This window comes from Kogia breviceps, chromosome 9, assembly GCF_026419965.1.
Source record: "Kogia breviceps isolate mKogBre1 chromosome 9, mKogBre1 haplotype 1, whole genome shotgun sequence".
In the NCBI taxonomy this organism is placed as follows: Eukaryota; Metazoa; Chordata; class Mammalia; order Artiodactyla; family Physeteridae; genus Kogia; species Kogia breviceps.
The window spans coordinates 33967202-33987566 of record NC_081318.1 but is presented as its reverse complement, the minus strand read 5'-3'; positions in this window follow the sequence as shown (position 1 = coordinate 33987566).

Sequence of the window (20365 nt, the reverse complement as noted above, 5' to 3'; positions counted from 1 at the left end):
ATGCAAACTGCATCAAAGAGGGCTAGAGTGTCTAATCCCTGATTGTTCTAGGCTTTTCATCCTCAATGAATTTCAGAGGAAAGAAGGACCTAGGAGGTTATCTGGTTCATTCATACAACAGGAATTATTTAAGCACCTACTAAGTAAGCAGAGCTTTCTCTGGTTTGTGAACAAGAACATTTCTGGTAGGAAATATCCTTGAGATGTAAGTTATTATACCCGACATCTTAATCAATTCAAGATTTTTTCACTAGAGTTAAACATTACGCTTACTTTCCCGTTATCATGAGAAATCACAAAGGTCAGTCAGTATAGATTTTCTGGAAGACCATTGTTCCTACATCAAATATAGGGAAATAGTAAATGGGGGTTGTTCACCTATCTTCTTTAAAAGAACATGCACATAATATGGGCTTGTTTTCCTCACTAGATATGTTATCTAAAGTATCTCTTCCAACTCTAAAACCTTTGATTTTATTTTTCTTTGTTCATATGGTAAAAATCATAGTAATTTGAAAATAGCACATATCAGCGTGAGCTTCAATTTGTGTTTGCATATTGTTCTGCAGATGTTTGCACACAGAAAAGAAGGAATAGAGAAATTACCAGATAGTCATTAACATAACACTGCTGAGGCTGTGCAGGTGTAATTTTAAATTGTGTTATAGTATACTGTACATATATCCACCTCCTTTATTAGATTATGAGTTTTCTGAGGGCAAGGATCATAGGAATCTTTGTAGCTCTAATATCCTGAACTTATTCATTTGTGCATTCATTCTGCATTTATTGAGCACCTGCTACATGCCAGGAATATTGTTAAGTGTAGAAATTTTTATGAAGATGAATACATGATCCTAGCCCTAAAAGAGCTCACAGTCTAATGGAAATAAAATAATATTATATTACATGATTTTAGCAACCATACAGTTTGAAAAGCACATTTACGTCCATGATATCCTTTGAACCTTAACAACCATTTGAGGTTGGTATAATTAGCTCCATTTTTACAGATGAGGAAAGTGAGTTTCTCAGAGGTTAATTATGTTGCTTCAGGTCACTCAGCTAATCAATGGCAGATCACAGGCTCTAGGCTTCTTACTCCAAATCCTGTGGGTGCTTAATGAATACTAATCCAACAATACAAGATTGTGTTGTTGGATTATTAATATTTTGGGGTTATTAGTTGTCTTCTTCTTCTGATCAAATGAAAATATTTATAAAACATCTTCCTAAACATCTGTCTTAAATCCATTCCATAAGTAAATTACATGGAATAAAAATGAAACTCCTGATCTGACCAGATGAATTGTGAACACAGAATCTTTCAAAATAAATAAAAATATTCACATACCCTAAAAAATTTAGTAACACAAATCTGATTCAGTTCATTTCAACTGTCAAAAAACCTGCTTTTGTGCATAAGACATTGCATGCAATAGAAGGATCCGTTAGTACTTGCCCTCATGGTTCCAGTTCAAAGAATTACTGTGCCAGAAGTTGTTTCCTCTGTTATGGGTCCAGGAAAATCTGATTCTTGTTAGTATCACTTCCTATACATGGGAAAAGTAGGAGAATAGTGCTTTGATTCAATCAAGTCTATACATAGCACTGTGCCTGCCAGGCTGGATTTGTATTAAAAAAAGAAAAAAGAATATGTTACCCCAAAAGCTTCTGTGTTGCAACCAGAGGAGTGGTGACGCAGGGGGCTAGGGCGACGACGACATCCTGTGTATATGGGAGAAATATTATAAAGAAGCATTTAAGACAAAAAATCGGACCATATGACACTCATGTTAATTAGAGTAAACAGTAGATCAAACGAGATACAAACTGCATAAGGAAACATCAACTGAGGAATCATTTAAAGAGCGTTAAATGTTCTAAATGTCAATATGACATATCTTGAATGGAATAAACGTAGAAAGTTCTGGGGATCTCATCCTGATTTTGAGTCTATTTTATTCTCAAGTATAGCTAAGCTACACAATAAGCAGTGGCACCTCTGTCCCATTTTTCAATCATGAGCTTCCCCTTCTGCTTTTTCTTTTAAATTTCCCCAAACCAAGGTTTGGAATAAAAGAATGTTTAAGATTATTGGAAATACTGTGCCATGGGGATGTTTGAGCATCTCAGACTGAACACTAGCAAGCTACAGATCACAAAGTAAGTATAATTGTGCTGTTATGTATCCTGTTCATTCATTCATTCATCCACTCATTCACTCATTCATTCTATACATTTTTATTGACCATTTACTATGGGTTTATAAAAATGATGAAGCATAGTTCTTTCCCAGCAGAAATTCACAGCTTAGTGAGGTAAGAAAGACAAATGCAACTGTCTCTTTCAGTGAAAACATATCAGTTAATAGTGAAGATGAGAGTCAAAACGAAGAAGAGGAAGGCCAAGTCATTTGATGAGGGTGTAATGCCAAGGTAATTATTAGGCCTTTAAAGAAGGAGGCACTGCATTGTTCATCTTTATCCCTGCGGTGCCTGGAAGCTTTGCAGGTGCTTCTGAATGAATGAATGAATGAGTGAATAAACATTGTACTCAAAGAACCCCAGAAGAGTCAGTTTCCTTGGCTCTGGTGAGTAAATAAATGTTAAGCTAAGGGTGAATGAATACTGCAGGCCTGGTGCTCAAAATATCTAGAAATGGCAAGTTTTCTTGCATGAGTAGCTTGACCTCACACTGCACTGTATTTTTCACCCAACAACTTAATCATTTCATAAGATGGACTAAGTGAGAAAGGAAAATAAGTTGACCATGTGATAGGTAAGTCACACCCTGGTTTCCATAGGGACCTAGCCTACTCTGTACAGTCCATACAGTCTCAGTATAATATCTTGGTTTTAGGGCTCCTAGTGAGTCCTGAGGGTTTGTTTCTACCCCAATACTGAAAACGATCTGTTTTTATGTTCTGCATATGACATCACTCTGACATACTGTAAATGTGATAGCGTATTTTATGGCACTGGAAAAATAAGCAAGGAAAGGAAATATCCTTCCTCCATGCTTTGGTCAAATATATTTTACAGTTAACTAAACTTAGCACACATGGGGTTTCCAGAAATGTTCAGAAATGAACTTCCTACTTTGAGTAAAGTTGAGCTAATGAATGCAACTATTCACAGCAAAACTTAGAGATTCCTTGGAAATATATTATTTCCTGTTTCCAAAGATGTATTAGCTCCTCTACAAAAAAGTCTTTACTATAATTCTAGTTTTAGGTCACTAATATTGAAAGGCTTATTGCTCACTTTCAAGCTCTCAGCATGCAAATAAAGGACAAATATTTGAAGGTTTCGATGGATTTTAAGTTGTTTTTTTCCCCCCACACTTAGCAGAATCACAACTATGGGCTTGGTCTCATTTTTATTGAACAGTCATTAGGCAGAGGAGAAGAGAGAATAAAATGGAAGGAATCAAATTCAAGTAGAGGACATATGGAGAAAAAAGGGATAGGAAGCAAACAGAACCAAAGCATTGAAAATGGGTCAGCCATGAGCTTCCTCTCCAGCAGAAGTTGACTTGGGATCCAAGCTCTTAGCACTTTCCTGATGTTTTCAGAGGCAGGTCTTATACTTGCTAATTGCAAGTGCAACAGGGCAAGAGACTTATCATGTAGGTTTTTTAAGATTATACAGAAAAAAGTAGTATTTAGTCATTTCTTCAAGTATTATTCAAAAGCTCAGATTATAGCATCTCAGGTTATATGCCTCAAATTATTTCCTGACTTTCAGTCTCTCTGAAAACAGGCAGTTGAAAATATCCATTAGTGTGTATTGCTTAAATAGATTGCCCCAACTTACCCCGTAATGTTAAGTCATCTCAGCAGTAAAGATTAAGTATGAAAATTATTTTTCATTAGGTTTTAATTTGTGACTCATCCTAGATATGTTGATAGGATAAGGCATTTGGTTGATTCGTTTTTAAAAAGTTAAGGAAAAGAGAATATATAATTGAGTTCAAATTGTCCAGTGTTCCTTAAAGATTAAAAAAATCAAGTTCATATGTTGACATGTAAAAAAATGAGAAAAAAAATTATACTGCCTAGAAAAAAAAAAGCATAACTGGTTTGCTATCTGTCTTTCAGCTGACCTACACAGAAGAATTTTGTTCCATTATTTTGAAGTAACCTGCTACTTGTAAAATTATAAGCATAAGTTTTTTGTTGCTGTTGTTGTTCTAGCATTTACTAGGGATGTTTAAAATAATCTTGAGTTACTTCGGCAGCCATTTATTGATGCATTTTGTGCCTTTTGTTAGCTATAATCTCAGTCATTTTAGTACACAGAGCCCTAATCTTCAAGTATGTCAGTCCCATTTTGCATTACAAATCATTTGTAGTTTTATAACTGTCATTTCCAAGGACATCTGGAAAAGATGGATTTATGAAAGGTTACCATGCATTCTAAGAAGGCCGAGAATTAGCATGACTTTGTAAACGTTCTTATAAACTGAGCAGCAGCCATCACTGACAATAAGGTGTTTTCTGCTTTTGTCAACTATCTTTATTTAAATATTAAGGGAGAGATATGACCTTTGACCTTGGAGATCTCTGTGACATGGCAATGGCCCGGTGTATTAGCTGTCAGTGGAGTGCTATGGCCTGACTCTCTCAAGACCCCTATTTGTGGACAATGTTATAATAACCCTTCCATTAGGCATCCCCAAGGCAAATAACCTCAGCTTTAACAGAGTCAGTTTAAAATTCCTTAGAGTAACATTAAGAGACTATCTGGTTTGTGTCAGTTTAAGATCAACTACTCCATAGGTTCAATTCTGTAAATTTTAAGTAGCCACAGTTATTTAAGAATTATTTCATATATGCCTGCGGGTAAATATTAGACACATAGAATATAAAAAGAACCCCATCTACTTCTTTGATTTCTTAACCAGCATCTTTAGAGACTAACTGAATCCAAATGGGCTTTGAGGATCTATTTTTTTAAACGACTCTTTCTATCTGTATACATATCTTTTGTTCATGGAAATTTCACAGAGTTGCTGCTTATGGTATGCACAGGATTTGAAGACATCAAATCACAATTGGAAGAGAGAAGAGAATATTCATTAGGAAGCAGCATACCTCCCTATGTGTGCACCAGGGCTAAGTAATGGTTACAAGACCAATGGTTTTGCTCAGATGAGATGCTTGCATTTGAATCACAAATTATTATTGCCCTCATTTATAACTACTTATTACTAGGCTCAGACTTTGTGAGGAAATCTGAAGTCAAAAGACACATTTATTCTGTGAAAAATCAAGGTCAAGCTAACCTAAAATGCTTTGAAAAATCGTAGTTGTCTTCTTAAGTCTTAAAATAAATCACTGAAGTTGATGTGAACACTTCAAATATTTGGCCATGAAACAAACTGAGTGTCTCCTCTGAATCCAACTTTTGTGTTTGGGTGTCCGTGACATCGAATATGTTATTAAATGTTATTAAAACATTTAATCAAGATTATAAAATAACAAATTCAATGGTGACTATAGATGGCTTCTCAAGTACAACCTTCATTGTTTTATATTCTTAGTTAAATACAAATTAATAAATTGGTTTAATTTGGAAATTTTATTTTTTAAACTAAGGGAAAAGTCAACAAATGTTTATAGAGTGCCCACGATGTATACATGACATTGGGATTAAGCATACGCATCTTTCAATATTCTTTTTATTCTTACAGTAAAAATCCAACCAATTTTTAAAATAACAGACTAATTTTAGGGAAATAACTTATATGTTTAGTACTTGCCTTTTGCTTATTGATACCAAAGATGTTAAAGTGTAAATAATTATTGATTGGATTAAGTTAAGTTAACCACATCAGGTTAACTGCTATAAGGAAAAAAAAAAAAGTGAAATGATACCATGAGCTAAAACCCCAGTGCTCATAAACAACATTTAGCTTTTGATTTACAGTGAAATCACAATTCTTCATTTCCTGTTCCCTCTGTCTCTGACATTGCACGTGAGACCATAGGGCAATACATGCCCTACGACATAATATAGGATGTAATTTAAAGGGTTCTATTGATGCTGTAAATCACAAGAAGTTCTGCTGAAGCAGTTTATGAATGGCAGTAAAACACTAAGACTGGATTATATCATTAGAATTATGTACCACGTGCAGTTATTATTATTTGTAATTGGGGATAAAGTTTTACAAAACACTTATATGGGAATGTCATTTTTCTTGGTATTTACAGGCTTCTTTATGCAAGAAGATGTGTTTTCGGATAAAATAAGAAATCCAGGGTTGTAGAATATCTGTCATTCTGGAGAAAGTATTTGTGTGCTCTGAGAGTAAACCATAATAGTTAGAACATATTCTGACCGGTCATACATAACCTAATTGCTAGAAGTACAAAAGACTATCTGCATATGTGTTACCAGCAAATTTAATAAGTTTTCTTAGTACACAAAAAGACATAACACCACAGTGACTATGATAGTATGATGTTCTAAAAACTAGTTGAAGAGTGTAAAATATCAACCACCCTGTTAGTGCTCTCTACAAGAAAATTACAATGGAATTAATTTTCCACTGAACGGACTGGTTTTTGTTGACATATAACCATTCTGAAACTCTGAAATAATGTATTTCCAAGTTTCTTTTCTGGGAAGATAAAATGACAATGGTAGTTCTTCAACTATTCTAGGCATATCTTTGATGATGAAGAGGAATTCCAGTCTTCTAACTCGTTTAGTTATATTTTTCTGTTTTGAGTAAACTGTCCTAGTGGATGTGTCTATGCAACTAAGCCAGATGGCCTGGATTGTAGCCAAACAATTCTTCCACCTGTTATTTTAATTTTTTTCTCAAAGAAACTAAGATAACATATAGCGGGATATCACAAGTAATTTCAGAATATTCTAGGTTGGCTTTTCAGATTAATTACCCCAAATGAAGTCAATCTCCCAAGAATATTCTAAAATAAGTTAAGACTTGAGCATCTCCTACTTTTCTCTCTCAGGTATTTAACAGCAATGTCCATCAACCCCAAGCTTACCTCTAGTTTCCCAAGAATCAGATAGGGGACTCCAGAATTATTCTTCTGGATTATCATCTGTCAGAGCCATATCCTATCATTTTTGTTTGTTGCTGCCATATTTCCCTTTCCGCAGAAAGAAATTTGTTCTAGTTTTATTCCTGCAGGAAAAGGATAATAATTAACTGTCTAATAAACTATCTGCATTTATTTGCAAAGGCATCGATTACTATATGGAAAGCATTTTCAAGACACTTTCTGGTAATAACTCTAGAGTTAATTAATCCAAGGATTAAACATGAAGGTAAATCGAATGGGCAGTTGATATTGTGGCAAGCCAGTGTTAGCACTTAATCTGAATTGTTTGGGCATTGAATTCCATTCATCATGAAAAAAAATATATATATATTTATACACACACCCTCATATATACACATACATATACATATAAATAAATATGTATATATGTGTAATTCATTCCCAAACCTTAGTTCCACTTAGAAGAAAAATTTTTCATAGCCATTGATTTGCAGAGGCACACAACATTTCAGAAGATGCAAGAAAAACTTATAATACTGTAATATGTCTAATATTACAGTGTCTAAGAGCAAGATTTCAAAAATAAGACTACCTGGGTTACAATTCTTACTAGCTGTGTGACTTTGGTCAAGTTACTTAACTTCTCCATGCCTGAATTTCTTCATAGAATAATATAGAAGATTTAGTACTTTAATTTATATAGAATACACACATCAATGACTAATAAGTGAAAATCATCATATATATGTTTGTCATTAAGAGAGTAAATCGTTGTCTAAGAAAGAGCTTAAATAGCCAATATTCTGAAATATGAACACAAATTTTTACAAAGTAAATTCTGGATTATTGAATTATTGATTTTGATTGTTATCTATAGTTTCATAAATTTATTCATTCAACAGATTTTTTAAACACACATGCTATGCACTAAGCTAGATGTTATGAAATACACAAAAAAAGTTTTAAAAGATCCTTTTTCTCAATGAACTTAAATTCTATTATACATTGAATCACAAGATATACATAGTTATAATCCAAGATGGAAAGTGATAAGGCCATAAAGAAGGTAGAGATAATGTGCTATGACTGTTTAGATATGGTAAAAATGACTTCCAGCCAGAAGTCCTATGGAAAGCTTCTTGGAGGAGACGAAATTTGAACTGATTCATGAAGATTAACTAGCATGCAGAGATGAGGGATGCCCATTCTGGAGGAGCTCAGGGCACAAGGGCAAGAAAGTGGGAATTTCTGAGTGTGTGAAAGAGAGGATAAGACACTCTATCCTATCACTATTGGAAGGAGATACAGAAGCATGTATAAAAGAAAATACTAACTTTGAATTATAGTCTTGCAGCTAAAAGTGATCAATATTAATGTTGCTATACATTTTTATAGTTGCTTCATGTATATAATTTTATTTAAATAATTGAGAGTGTACTGTATATATATGATTATATACATATATGCATATGTGTATATATGTATGTCATATACATTTATATTATTTATTTTAAATAATTAAATGAATATTTTAAATGACTGCTCTTACTTTTTCTTAATAAGGATGAACAATTAATTAATCATTCAACTTTATAGGAAATTTATGTGCTTCTCACATTTTGCTATTGTTAATAAGGTTAGAATAAAAAAACTTACATATAAATCTTTGCCTGCAACTAACATTGTTTTCTTGTGATATCTTTTGAGAAATGAAATTAGTGTCAAAAATATTAAAGACTTTAAGGTTTCCGATATATAATACCATGTTGCTGAGTATATACAATTTAAACCCTTCAAGTAGTAATAGAGTGTCATCTTAATAATTATTTTCATCTTTCTCAATTTGATAGGCATAACATTGTATTTTATTTATCTTTAAATTTGCAATTTCAACAAGGATAATGCGTTATTAAACTTTATTTATGATGTTTCTTCTTTTTACTTTCTTACACTGGTCTCTTTCCTACTTTTTCAAGGCCATTCATTTACCTATGAGAACGTTAGAATTGTTACCACAGAAGTAGAAAGAGAAACAAAGGTTTTACTTAGTTTCTAAATCCAAAATAAAATTTTTTGAGGAAGCAAAAATATTTGAAAAGTTGTTATTTTTGAAGTCATCTTCTGCTAAATTCAATATCAGGATCATCCCTGGATTTGCTCCTATTGACTTAAAAAAATTCTTTTTTTTTGTTTATCAGTAAACAAAATGTTTATCAGTAACATTTTCCTTCTCCACAGGTCTAGTGATAGCAAATTATATTCCAAAAGTTGTAAAAGTTATAGTAGAAAAACTCTGGATTATGTTATTTTCCTCTGTAGAGTGTAAATTTTTCTTTTGGCAAAATGTTACATTATTGGAGGTGAATTACAGCTATCAAGGCTTGTTTTTAGGCTTTGTTAAAATGAGTATGATACAGCTTTGCTATTACTCCAAAGGCAGATCCATTACTCTTAGGGCTGACTAAGAGGCATCTTAGTCAGGCATCCTGACTCCTAGGGCATAAACTTTCTCAAATAAAAGCCTGAGATATTTACTGACGACTTTTTTTTTTTTTTTTTTTTTTTTTTGCGGTATGCGGGCCTCTCACTGTTGTGGCCTCTCCCGTTGCGGAGCACAGGCTCCGGACGCGCAGGCCCAGCGGCCATGGCTCACGGGCTTAGTTGCTCCGCGGCATGTGGGATCTTCCCGGACCAGGGCACGAACCCGTGTCCCCTGCATCGGCAGGCGGATTCTCAACCACTGCGCCACCAGGGAAGCCCTACTGACGACTTTTTGACTGAGTCTGAACTTTAATTTCTTTATATCACTCTTTGCTTTCTGAAGCAAATTGAAAACATTTCTTCATAGGGTTTGCATACAGTACTTAGGAAGGTCTTGCCTCAATGGGGAATATTTAGCCCTAGATTGAGCACTGCTCCAGACTCCCAAAAAGTCATAAAGTAAGACTCAAAAGGATCAAACTTTTCTCCGAGTAACTCAACTATATATCAGAACAAACATCCATGTGAATGAGCCAGGAAGTGGCTCTTTCCCAGATGAACATTAAAATGACTGCAGCCTTGCAGAGGATCAGAATCAAAGGATACAGCTAAGTTATATCTGGATTCCTGACCCACAGAAACTGTGGGATAATAAATATTGTTTTAAACGATTAAACTTATAAATGTATAAATGTTTTCATTGCCAAAGCAAAGTTTTAAAAAGTTAAAACATAACCTTCATATAAACATAAAATAAACTTGTATTAAAATCAGTTGCATGATTACCAGACAAAATTCCCTTGCACTGCTATGGACAAGTATCATTTGCTTTTCTCTAATACAAGAATAATTGACATCACCATCAATTTTCTACCATTTCAGATCTACCCCTTCAGAACTGTAAAATCATTTAGTCAATTAAAAAGTCAATCAAAGTTATAAGCACTGGAAAAGCATCCAGTATTCTCTTTTACATTTTTCCAATTTTGAATACTTTTTTCTTGAAATGGTAATTATTATTGAGACTGCTAAAGTCAAGAAGACCAAATCATTGTTAATTTAACACTCTACTGTTGATAGAACTGAATAAACTGATACTTATAAAAGAACTAAAAGATATAAACATGACAAAGGAAGAAAAAAAATTTCAGAGACTGTCAACATAGAAAATTCAAGAACATCTACAAATGTATTATTATAACTAACAACAACAAATAAATCCAGCAAGATTCTTTTGATTAAATGTCAACATACAAGGATCACTGGCTTAGACTGACCAAGAAAAAAAGGAAATTTGAGTAAAAGACTCAAATTACTAAAATCAGGAATAAAAGAGAGAAGTTCACTACTAATCTTACAAAAATGAAATGGATTATAAAGAAATACTGTGAATAACTATGTGCTAACAAATTAGAAAACTCAGATGAAATGGACAAGTTCCTAGAAATACAAAAATCTATAGCTTTTCTCTACCCCAAATGTAAGCATAGAAAAATTTTAATGTAAAAAAATTTGCATCTTGATGGAAGAAAAAATTTTAAAACAGAGGTATAAACCTAATAAAAAATGTGGCAGATCTTAGAAGAAAAATACAAAACACTGTTAGCTACATGAAACTTGCCATAAAGGGAAAGGCTTGACACATTAAAGGTGTAAATTTCCCCCAGTTAATCTTTAAATTAATGTAATTTTAATAAAAATATGTACATGATTTGCAAAAATAGACAACTATTTTTCATACTCACATGAAGACAAAAAGACAGTTTTGAAGGAAAGAACTAGGAAACTATTCTCCTATTATTAAGGCTTATTATAAAACTGCAGCAGAAAAGCAGTGTGATACTGGCAAAATTATATTTAACAGAAAAACAAAAAGGATAAGGGAACACAGAAAATTGCCCAAGTATATATCATGACATAGTACAATACAATCATTTTAGAAAGGAGAGAATACTGAACAAATGATATTGAAATAAGTTGGAATAAAAGAAAATTTGATTGCTACCTTACAATATATACAAGAATAAACTCCAGAAGATTTTGATTCATATGTATAAAATAAAAATTTTAAACTATCCAAAGGTATTATATGGAATATCTTCAATCAACAAGAGTGCAAAAAATTTCCTAGATAAGATATAAGAAATACATCTCAGAAAGAATGATTGAAAAATTTGACTACATTGGAGATTAAAATTTCTTTTTAAAAGGACATATCACCAACAAAGTTAAAAAAAAAAAAAAAGCCACAGACTAGCAAAACATACCTACAAAGGTACAACCAACAAAGAATTGCCACCCAGAATATATTTAAAATCCTTATAATCAATTTAAAATAGTTTCAGACAACAAACAATAAACAGCCAAAGGAGGCAAAGGATAGAAAGAGAACACTCACAAAAGAAACCCAAATGGCCAAAAATATTTTAAAAATTTAGTCCTAGAGTAGTCAGTGAAATGTAAAATAAGGCAAAACAGTAACATTTTATCCCATTAAATTGATAAAAATAAAACAGAAGACAAAACTAAGCATTGCTGAATTGTGGCCACAGAGAATGATCAAATGCTTCAACTAGGGATACAAAATAATACTACTCCTACTTTGAAGGATATTACCCCATATTCTAGCTATTAATTGTCTAGATATGTGCCCTAGAGAAAAAGTTCTACATGTATACTAGGAGACACACTTATGAAGCCATTATAACAATGTAGATTATTCCATGACAAAAAAGATATCCCTAACACAATAAGTAAATAAAGTAAAATGTAATATGATCTTATTTTTGCAAAAACAAATCTTATACATTTTATGTACACTGAATCACATATTCACACACATGCACAAACACATATACACATATAACAGATAAAATATCAGTAGAAATCTTTCTTTACATAGTGGGAATATGAGTGTTCATATCTAAATTTTGTTGCATGTATTTTTATTAATAAATCAGTTGTATATATTTTAGAAGTTTGAACTATTATATATAATTTCATGTTTATCTTTTTATATATCATATTGTTCATATTATTGTATATATTTGGGCTATTTAGCTATTATAAAAATCATAAATACTAGTTTACTTTAAGAAATGAAAGAAATAATTTACTAAAAATTATAAGAAATCTGCTTACCATGACTTGGAATAGCGGCATTCACCGTACACGCAGGGAATAAGCCACTTCTTTCAGGAATCCTCTCCTGACTCCCGTAAGTCTGGGTTACTGGGTCCTCCTATGTGATCCTGTGTGTAATCGTGGGTATATTGGTTCCTCTCCTTCACCAATGAGTTCCTTAAGGATGGGAACTAAGGAAACATTATCACTGTTAATCACTGATAGAATGTAAAACATAGGACACCTGGCAGGAAATAAAGGGATGTATGAAAATAGATAAATGAGTGAATGGGTGAAGCTACAGTGTCACAGTGATCCTGCCCATTTTGTGTTCAGAATTACTTGCATTCTGTGAATATCAAGAGAACAACTTTTTAAATGATATAAATTATTTTCACCAATAGGAGAAATAATCTAGGAACAGTAAGGGGGTGGGGACGCAAAAAAGAATTGTGACCAAGTTTTGCTACATTTGAAAAGGAAAAAGAAGTGTTTCTCTGACATCCTAAATTTCCTCATGCACATATCTCAAGCTTAGAGGGACTTATCATATTGGACACATGTTCCTAAGACAAGGAAATGGGGGTTTCAGTATGAGAACTACTTTATGATGCTTGCAAAGAGCTCAGATGGAGACTCTCTCAATCCCCTGTTCGCATCTTAAATATCAACACATGGGAGTAGCGCCTGCTGCTTTGAAAGTGACCATGTCTCACACACAAGGCCAAGTCTGTCAGAAGATTAGGCAATGGCCCCTTAGTCATGGTGTATCTATTACTATGTTTTCATTTGCCAGTAACAGAAATTGCCACCCAATCTGGCTGAAATATTAACGAAGAAGTTTTTTAAACCACAGAACTTAAAAAGACATGTGATAATGTAGGCCTTAGGTGGGAGTCAGTTAGTGTTCCCGCCATGTTTCTCTGGAATTCTCAAAGCTCCTTCGTCCCCACATATATCAGCTTTGTTCTTGGGCTGACTTTCCTCCATGTGATGGGATGGCCACCAGCATTAACTGGTCCCACATGCTGCTCTGTTCACAAACATGGAGAGACAGCAAGCAAATCACTTTTCGAAGTGATTAAATGAGAGTTTTGAGCTTCCTGAACTTTACTACCCTTTACTACCAATTATGTTGCCAAGGAAAAGCCATGAGCTGATTGTTGTAAGCCCGAGTTACCTGAACCAACCCCTATTGCAAGAACACATACTCGAAACTCAGAGTGGAATCTGTTCTGCCAAAGTGACACAGCTTCTTCCCAAGGGGAAAGGGCTGGAATGAATGATGATCTGTGTCATTTCCATACTGTTGAAGAAGGCCCTGAATGCTTTTGCCAACATTCAAATGTTTTAGAATAGACTTTTGACATATTTGCAGTAAATGCCTTCTAATACTCATGAGTCATCTCTATCTGCAAGATATTTGGCAGAGAAATACATTAAGTACTACAAATGACTGACAAGAAATATCCTAGACACCAGTGTGCTAACCACACTACTTTAATTAGTACCGTAAAGGAGAAGTTATAATAAATAACTTGCTTATATCCTAACAGGTAATAATCTAGTCATGGTAAAACTGGGGAATAAACAGCTTAATATTACCAGACACGTATGGCCATAATTTTAGCCCACAAGCAAATCCAGACTGTCCTATTATTATGAGATCCATTTGGAAGATTACACTATAGCAGGAAGCTATGGAGTTGATACCTGCAGAACTAGAAGACTCTGTCTCTATACCCACATTTCCTAATATATTCTTCCTCTTTCTCTACAATACAGCACATTGGCCTTTCTAATCCTTAGGCAGGCCAAGTTGTTTCCACAGTCAGTCCTTTTCACATTTGCTCTCTCTTCTACCTGGCCTGATCCTTTGTGCAACTTGTACACTCATAGCTTTGTGATCTTTGTTCAAATGTCACCTAACCTATGGTACTCTCCCTGATTATGTGTTCAAAGCATATATCTCTATTCTCATCACAGTCTATAATATTATCATCCTTTATTTTCTTCATAGGACTAATAGTACTTCAGAGTATTATATATTTTTTACTAAATTTTACTGTTTCCTATTTTTTAATTTGTTAATTGCCTATATTCCCTATTTAAATCTAAGTTAAATGAAGGCAGCATCTTGGTCTTATTTACTACAATGTCTCTGTATCTGTAATAATGTCCAACAAAGCACAAACACTATTTTTGTGGTGAATAGTGTAAATAGTTTAGAGTGAGAAGCTGTGATCTGGGTTATGTGATCTAAGGCCTGTCATTCATCATTTTTATGCTGAGATTTTGAATATTTATGATGTATAAATGAACTATTGTATAGGGAAGCTCCTTGAAAATTATAAAAATTCTATGCACTTCAAATTCTTTCTGTAATAGTCAAGTTTTTTGATGGATGGATAGATGGCTAGATAGACAGACAGAAAGACATGGCTGAATATGTTAACAGAAACTATGATAATAGCATGCCACCAAATAGCTTACCTAAAAATTAAATAAATAAAAATTTGTTAGGAAATAGCAAATAGTTGATAATAGTTGTCATAGCTATTATTTACTGGGTGCTAACTAAACATATGCAGGGGATTGTGCTAAATTCTTTATGCAATTTCTCTCTTTTAATCCTCACTAACAGCTTAATATGTTGCCAATTTACACATTGATGCACAGAGAGATTAAGCAAATCCTCGAGGTCACACAGACCTTAAATTGTAGTGCAGGGACTTGAACCAACTTTGTCTGACTACAAACACTGTGGAGCTCTCAAATTATTACAGATATCTCAGATATTACATGCTCTCTCAGCATCTGATCTGAAAGTCTCTAAGAACCTTCACATTTTCTTGTCTACTAAATGAATGTGATCTCTCTGGAAAAATACCTAAAGTGATTCGTGTTACTCAAAAGAGTTGCTGAAAGCAATAAGATCTAGAGTGGAGAATAAAAATTGAAAAGTAAAAGGTCATTCAAAGACTCAACCTTCTTCCTTTCCTTTTATGAGTAATTTAAAAGAAAACAGGCTTTTTTTCATTGAAATGATACATCTTCATCTCCTCCTCTTCTTCATCATTGTCCTCCTTGTCTTCCACTCCCCCTTTCCCCTTCTCTTTTGCCTTCCCTCTTCTTCTTTCTTCCTCCTCTTTACTCTATTTTACTCTTAGCCCCTCCATCCTTCTTTTTCTCTTTTTCCTTTTTCTGAGACCCCACTCATACTCATAGATTTGAATATCAAGTCTACTATGAGCAGTCTCCATCTCCTTGATTAATACTAATAATAAAAAGATCCCCTGACTGGGAAGCTATTTGAGAACAGTATGTCTCGGTTCACCATCTCAGTACACTTCTTCCTTCACCTCCTCCACACACACACACACACACACACACACACACACACACACACACACACACAAAGTGCTTTCTTACTCTGGGCCTAGGAGAAGTGACACAAAGGTCCTCTGACCTAGTACCTGAATAACGTGGGTCCTATGTGATAAAGAATTGAGAAGATTTTAAGGCTAATTACCCCAAAAAAGTCTAAATTTTCTGACCCCAAAGAGTTATATTCCCTATACCAAAAGCACTCATGAGCCTCCTGAATTAGTCATAGCAATCTGACTGATTGCCTCTATTTAAGGAACCCTTCCCCTTCTCTTTCTCACCTCCCCTTCTTGAACCAGGCTAGCCCTCACATTGCCTTTAGGTCTCAGTTTCCCTGAGACTGGTCCGGATGCCCTGATCTGTGCTTCCCTAGCACACTTAATCTTGCCAGCATAGAACATACTACACTTTACTGAAATATCATCTTTTACATTCCCCTCATCAACAACCACTGTTCTTTGGGGGATGCTTATTAAAGAAAGAGTGAATGAATTAAAGGATGAATTCTAGAGTAGAAGATTTCTCTATATCCATTGTTGCAGCGTTTAGATATTATTTTCACTTCTGACCTCTCCTTTTAGATAAACCAAAAGAAGACACAATTGCTTATCTCACTGCAATTGAAAGAACTGACAAAGAGAGACTGGAAGAGAGTCATTTCAATGAATGGTCACAGCCTTGAGTGAGTAGCATTTCATTATCTGAAGAATCTTACACTTGCACACTTCCCTCACCTATAATTAACAATCACTTAATCATTTATTAATAAAATAACAGGTTAAGCAAGACACTGTGTTAAATAATGTGAGATATAGAGAAAGCTAATTTTTGCTTCCAATGCTCATCCATCTACTGAAGAAGGTAATATATTCATGGCTATGAAAAACAGCAATACAAAGGTAGATTTTAAGTAGCAGCTAGCTGCTGTAGCCATCAAGGACCATGACAATGATAACCATTGATTAGGGTAGTGAGAAAAACCCTCAAAGTTGGAAAATCTTAAAGTGGTCTTAGATTAAAGAACAGAAGGCCAGACTAGGATGGAAGTTGGAAGAACTACCTTTATTGATTTGAGAACCTAGGTAGAAAAGGTGACTCATCTATTCAATAAAAAAAAAAAAAAAAATTTAAAGAAAAGGTAATTCATCTATATCTGAAACCTACTTTTTATATTTACCAATGAATAAATAGAAATTTAATGTCAGAATAAAGTCTCAGGGATCCCCTCTTCCTGTCCTGAGAAATATTACAATGGGTTTTATACAACTACATACTGCTTCTAACATAGTTAGAGTGATTTTAAAGTCTTGAAGGACTTAGAAACCTACTTGTTCTACGTAATTATATGAAATAAGTATTTTTGAAGAGACAACCATATGACTCAAACACTATTTTTCTCCACAGAAACACACAGCATCACCTTTCACTTGTGTAAGCAAATAAATTATAATCGTGACTACGGTATTGTTTGCAGCAATTTAATTTTTTCTGAACATAGCTCTTATTCTATTATAATGCTTGAATGATTCACATGCAATGTTTCCAATCTACTTTTCTTGGCTTGTGAAACTTTTTAACAAAATGTTAGCATTTGCAGGCACCAGATGTTTTGACACAAGGAGAAGCAAAATGTAAATTTTAATCCATGCTAGGAACAATAGCCTGCAGGCACCTTTTTCTTATTACATGAATTATATACTTAACCACATTGTGGTCAGTCCTATCAAAATCATCACCATCTAGAATGCTGTACTCTTGTCTTATGGTTGCCAACTAATGAAACTGATATATATTTAACATGATGGGTATCCAGTCCTTAACCCATAAATCTTATTGTATTTTACCACTTAAACACCCCACAGCTAGAACTCTGCAGGCGATAATAATAATAACAATTTTTAAGGTGGGTTTCTATATTCCTTTTGGTGGTCAATAAAATCAATGTTTGTAATATATTTAAAAGGTTTATAGCTGCAAATATCACTTATTTTAACAAAAACATTAAAACTTGTTACAACTTTCTTCATTTTTTCCATCTTTTTGACTCAACTCAGAGTAAGGTGTGTGTGTGTGTGTGTGTGTGTGTGTGTGTGTGTGTGTGTGTGTGTGTTTCTAGCAGAAGAGATTTGCAGATAGCTTCAAATGTTGCCTACATGTAGGTTCCAATTAAAAAATAACATAAGAATAGCATATTCTTACATGTGGAGTCTTTCCTAGTATCAAGAGATTAGAAGACTTTTTTATAAGCTCCCACATAGGCAGACATGTATCTGTACCCAAATATACCACATATGTACATACACATACAATAAACAATAAAGTATAGAACCCATTCAGTCATCCTTTTTTCAGTCTACATAGTGTCAGAAAATCATCCTGACTTACCTTTACCTTATTAGAGTGGTTATTCCTTTCTACACAGAAATTATTGTATTGATCAGTATTTTTAGCATTGATAATGCATTAAGAAAAAATTTATCTGATATAACATTTTTTTGTAAATCAATGAAGCTATATTTGAACACAGAATAGCATCTTTTTATAGTCAACTCAGAGCCATCCTTTTTATTATTTCTGAGGCAGGTGTGTAGAAAAAAATTCACAAACATGGTATTAAATATTAGAAAGTCCTAACATTTAACTGAAATTCTTATTAATTTCATTATCAAGGGATAGGTCTAGTCAATACCAATTAGCAGCTTTAAATTGTTTTACATATTAAAATACAGTATTCTGTTTATCCTAGATTGTCTGGGGACTATCTAGTATATTAAAAGATTTTGCAGAGTTTCTTAGTGATTTCATTGCTACAAGTATGCCTGTTAGCAATTTTGCAACATTTTGATGAACATTTTCCATAAATCAAAATCATAACAGCTTAAGAAACAGATGGCAGGAGACTATATTTTGAAATGTAACTATATTTAAAATGACTATATCTTAAAATGTAACAATTACTTTCATTAATAAGGAAATACTGGATTACTGTTTTCAGCATGGACTATGAAGTAAGAAGTTGTCAGTTGTGAAGTCTCATGGCTGTTAAGTATCCTTTCAGATGATTAACCCACATTCTATATTTTCCAGTGCAATCTATATACAAAGGCAGAACAAAAAGTATATTAAAGCATTTAATGATTCTGTGCTTTCATTTTATACATATGCAAAGAAAATTTTGGTACATTTTTAAAAATTATGTGTACAAGCATTCATTTATGTCTTAGAGAACACCAGTGCTTTCTATTTTCTTAGAAAATAAGACACATTACTTTGTTATTAAAAATGAAAAATAGCAATAGTTATAAATTCTACAGTCTTATTATACTAACAATGTTTTCTTGATCTAACCAATGTTAGATTAAAATTATAGGAATATTACTTCAGCTATTCATATATATAAAATGCTATTAAAGTAAAAGATTTTTAACTATGTTGTTATTATTAAGATTAAATAGCTGAATTAATTGTAGCCTTGTATGCCATAAGCAACTGCAGTGCTTTTAGATGAGATACTTGAATTTAGTTAGCTTTTAAACTTCAGTAGCCATGTAGTAAAGAATAATATAATATGTAACTTCCTGATTGCATATAATTCTTTCAGCATATTTTGCATATTTTCTATTTTGTTTGTTATATATAATCACCAGCTTTAAACGATATACAAATAAAATTCATTTCTGTGGCAAAAGCAAAGTTAAAAATACAGAACTTTTGAAATAAAATGGTAGTGCAGGAATAGGAGAGGTAGAATTGGAAACAAAAGTCTTTAACTTTATTCTTGAAGCATGTTGGATAAATGTAGGAAAAAAGATATATTACTGAAGATTTCATCAGTAGAAAACACAATAGAAATCATTTGGATATGTAGAAATACATACACAGATCCCTTTACAAGAAAAAGATTAAAAGTTCCCTTTTATGTATAAAGCAGCAGATAGCAGTATTTCATCATTAAATTGGTTGAATCCAGTGGGAGGTTTTTTTAATCAAAATAATTATTTTCTGATGATCTCCTATATACTAAAATTCTCTATGACTCTCACAGAAAACAAATGTAGCACAGAAAAATTTTAAGAAAACTATTTTTATCATTTTGAATAATTTGTTTACAAATTAGAAATCATACAAATGATAAGATATTCGTGTATACAATGAATAATGATTACAGAAAGGTCATAAGATGCATTAGATCAGCAACACTCTAAATGTGTTAAGTATTTATTAAGTAAATGAAATGAAATCTCTGTATATGTAACTTACACTAACTCAAATTGACATCTTGTATTTATCAACAAGCAGGGCACCAGAAGGGCAAAGGTTGTAATTCTATGT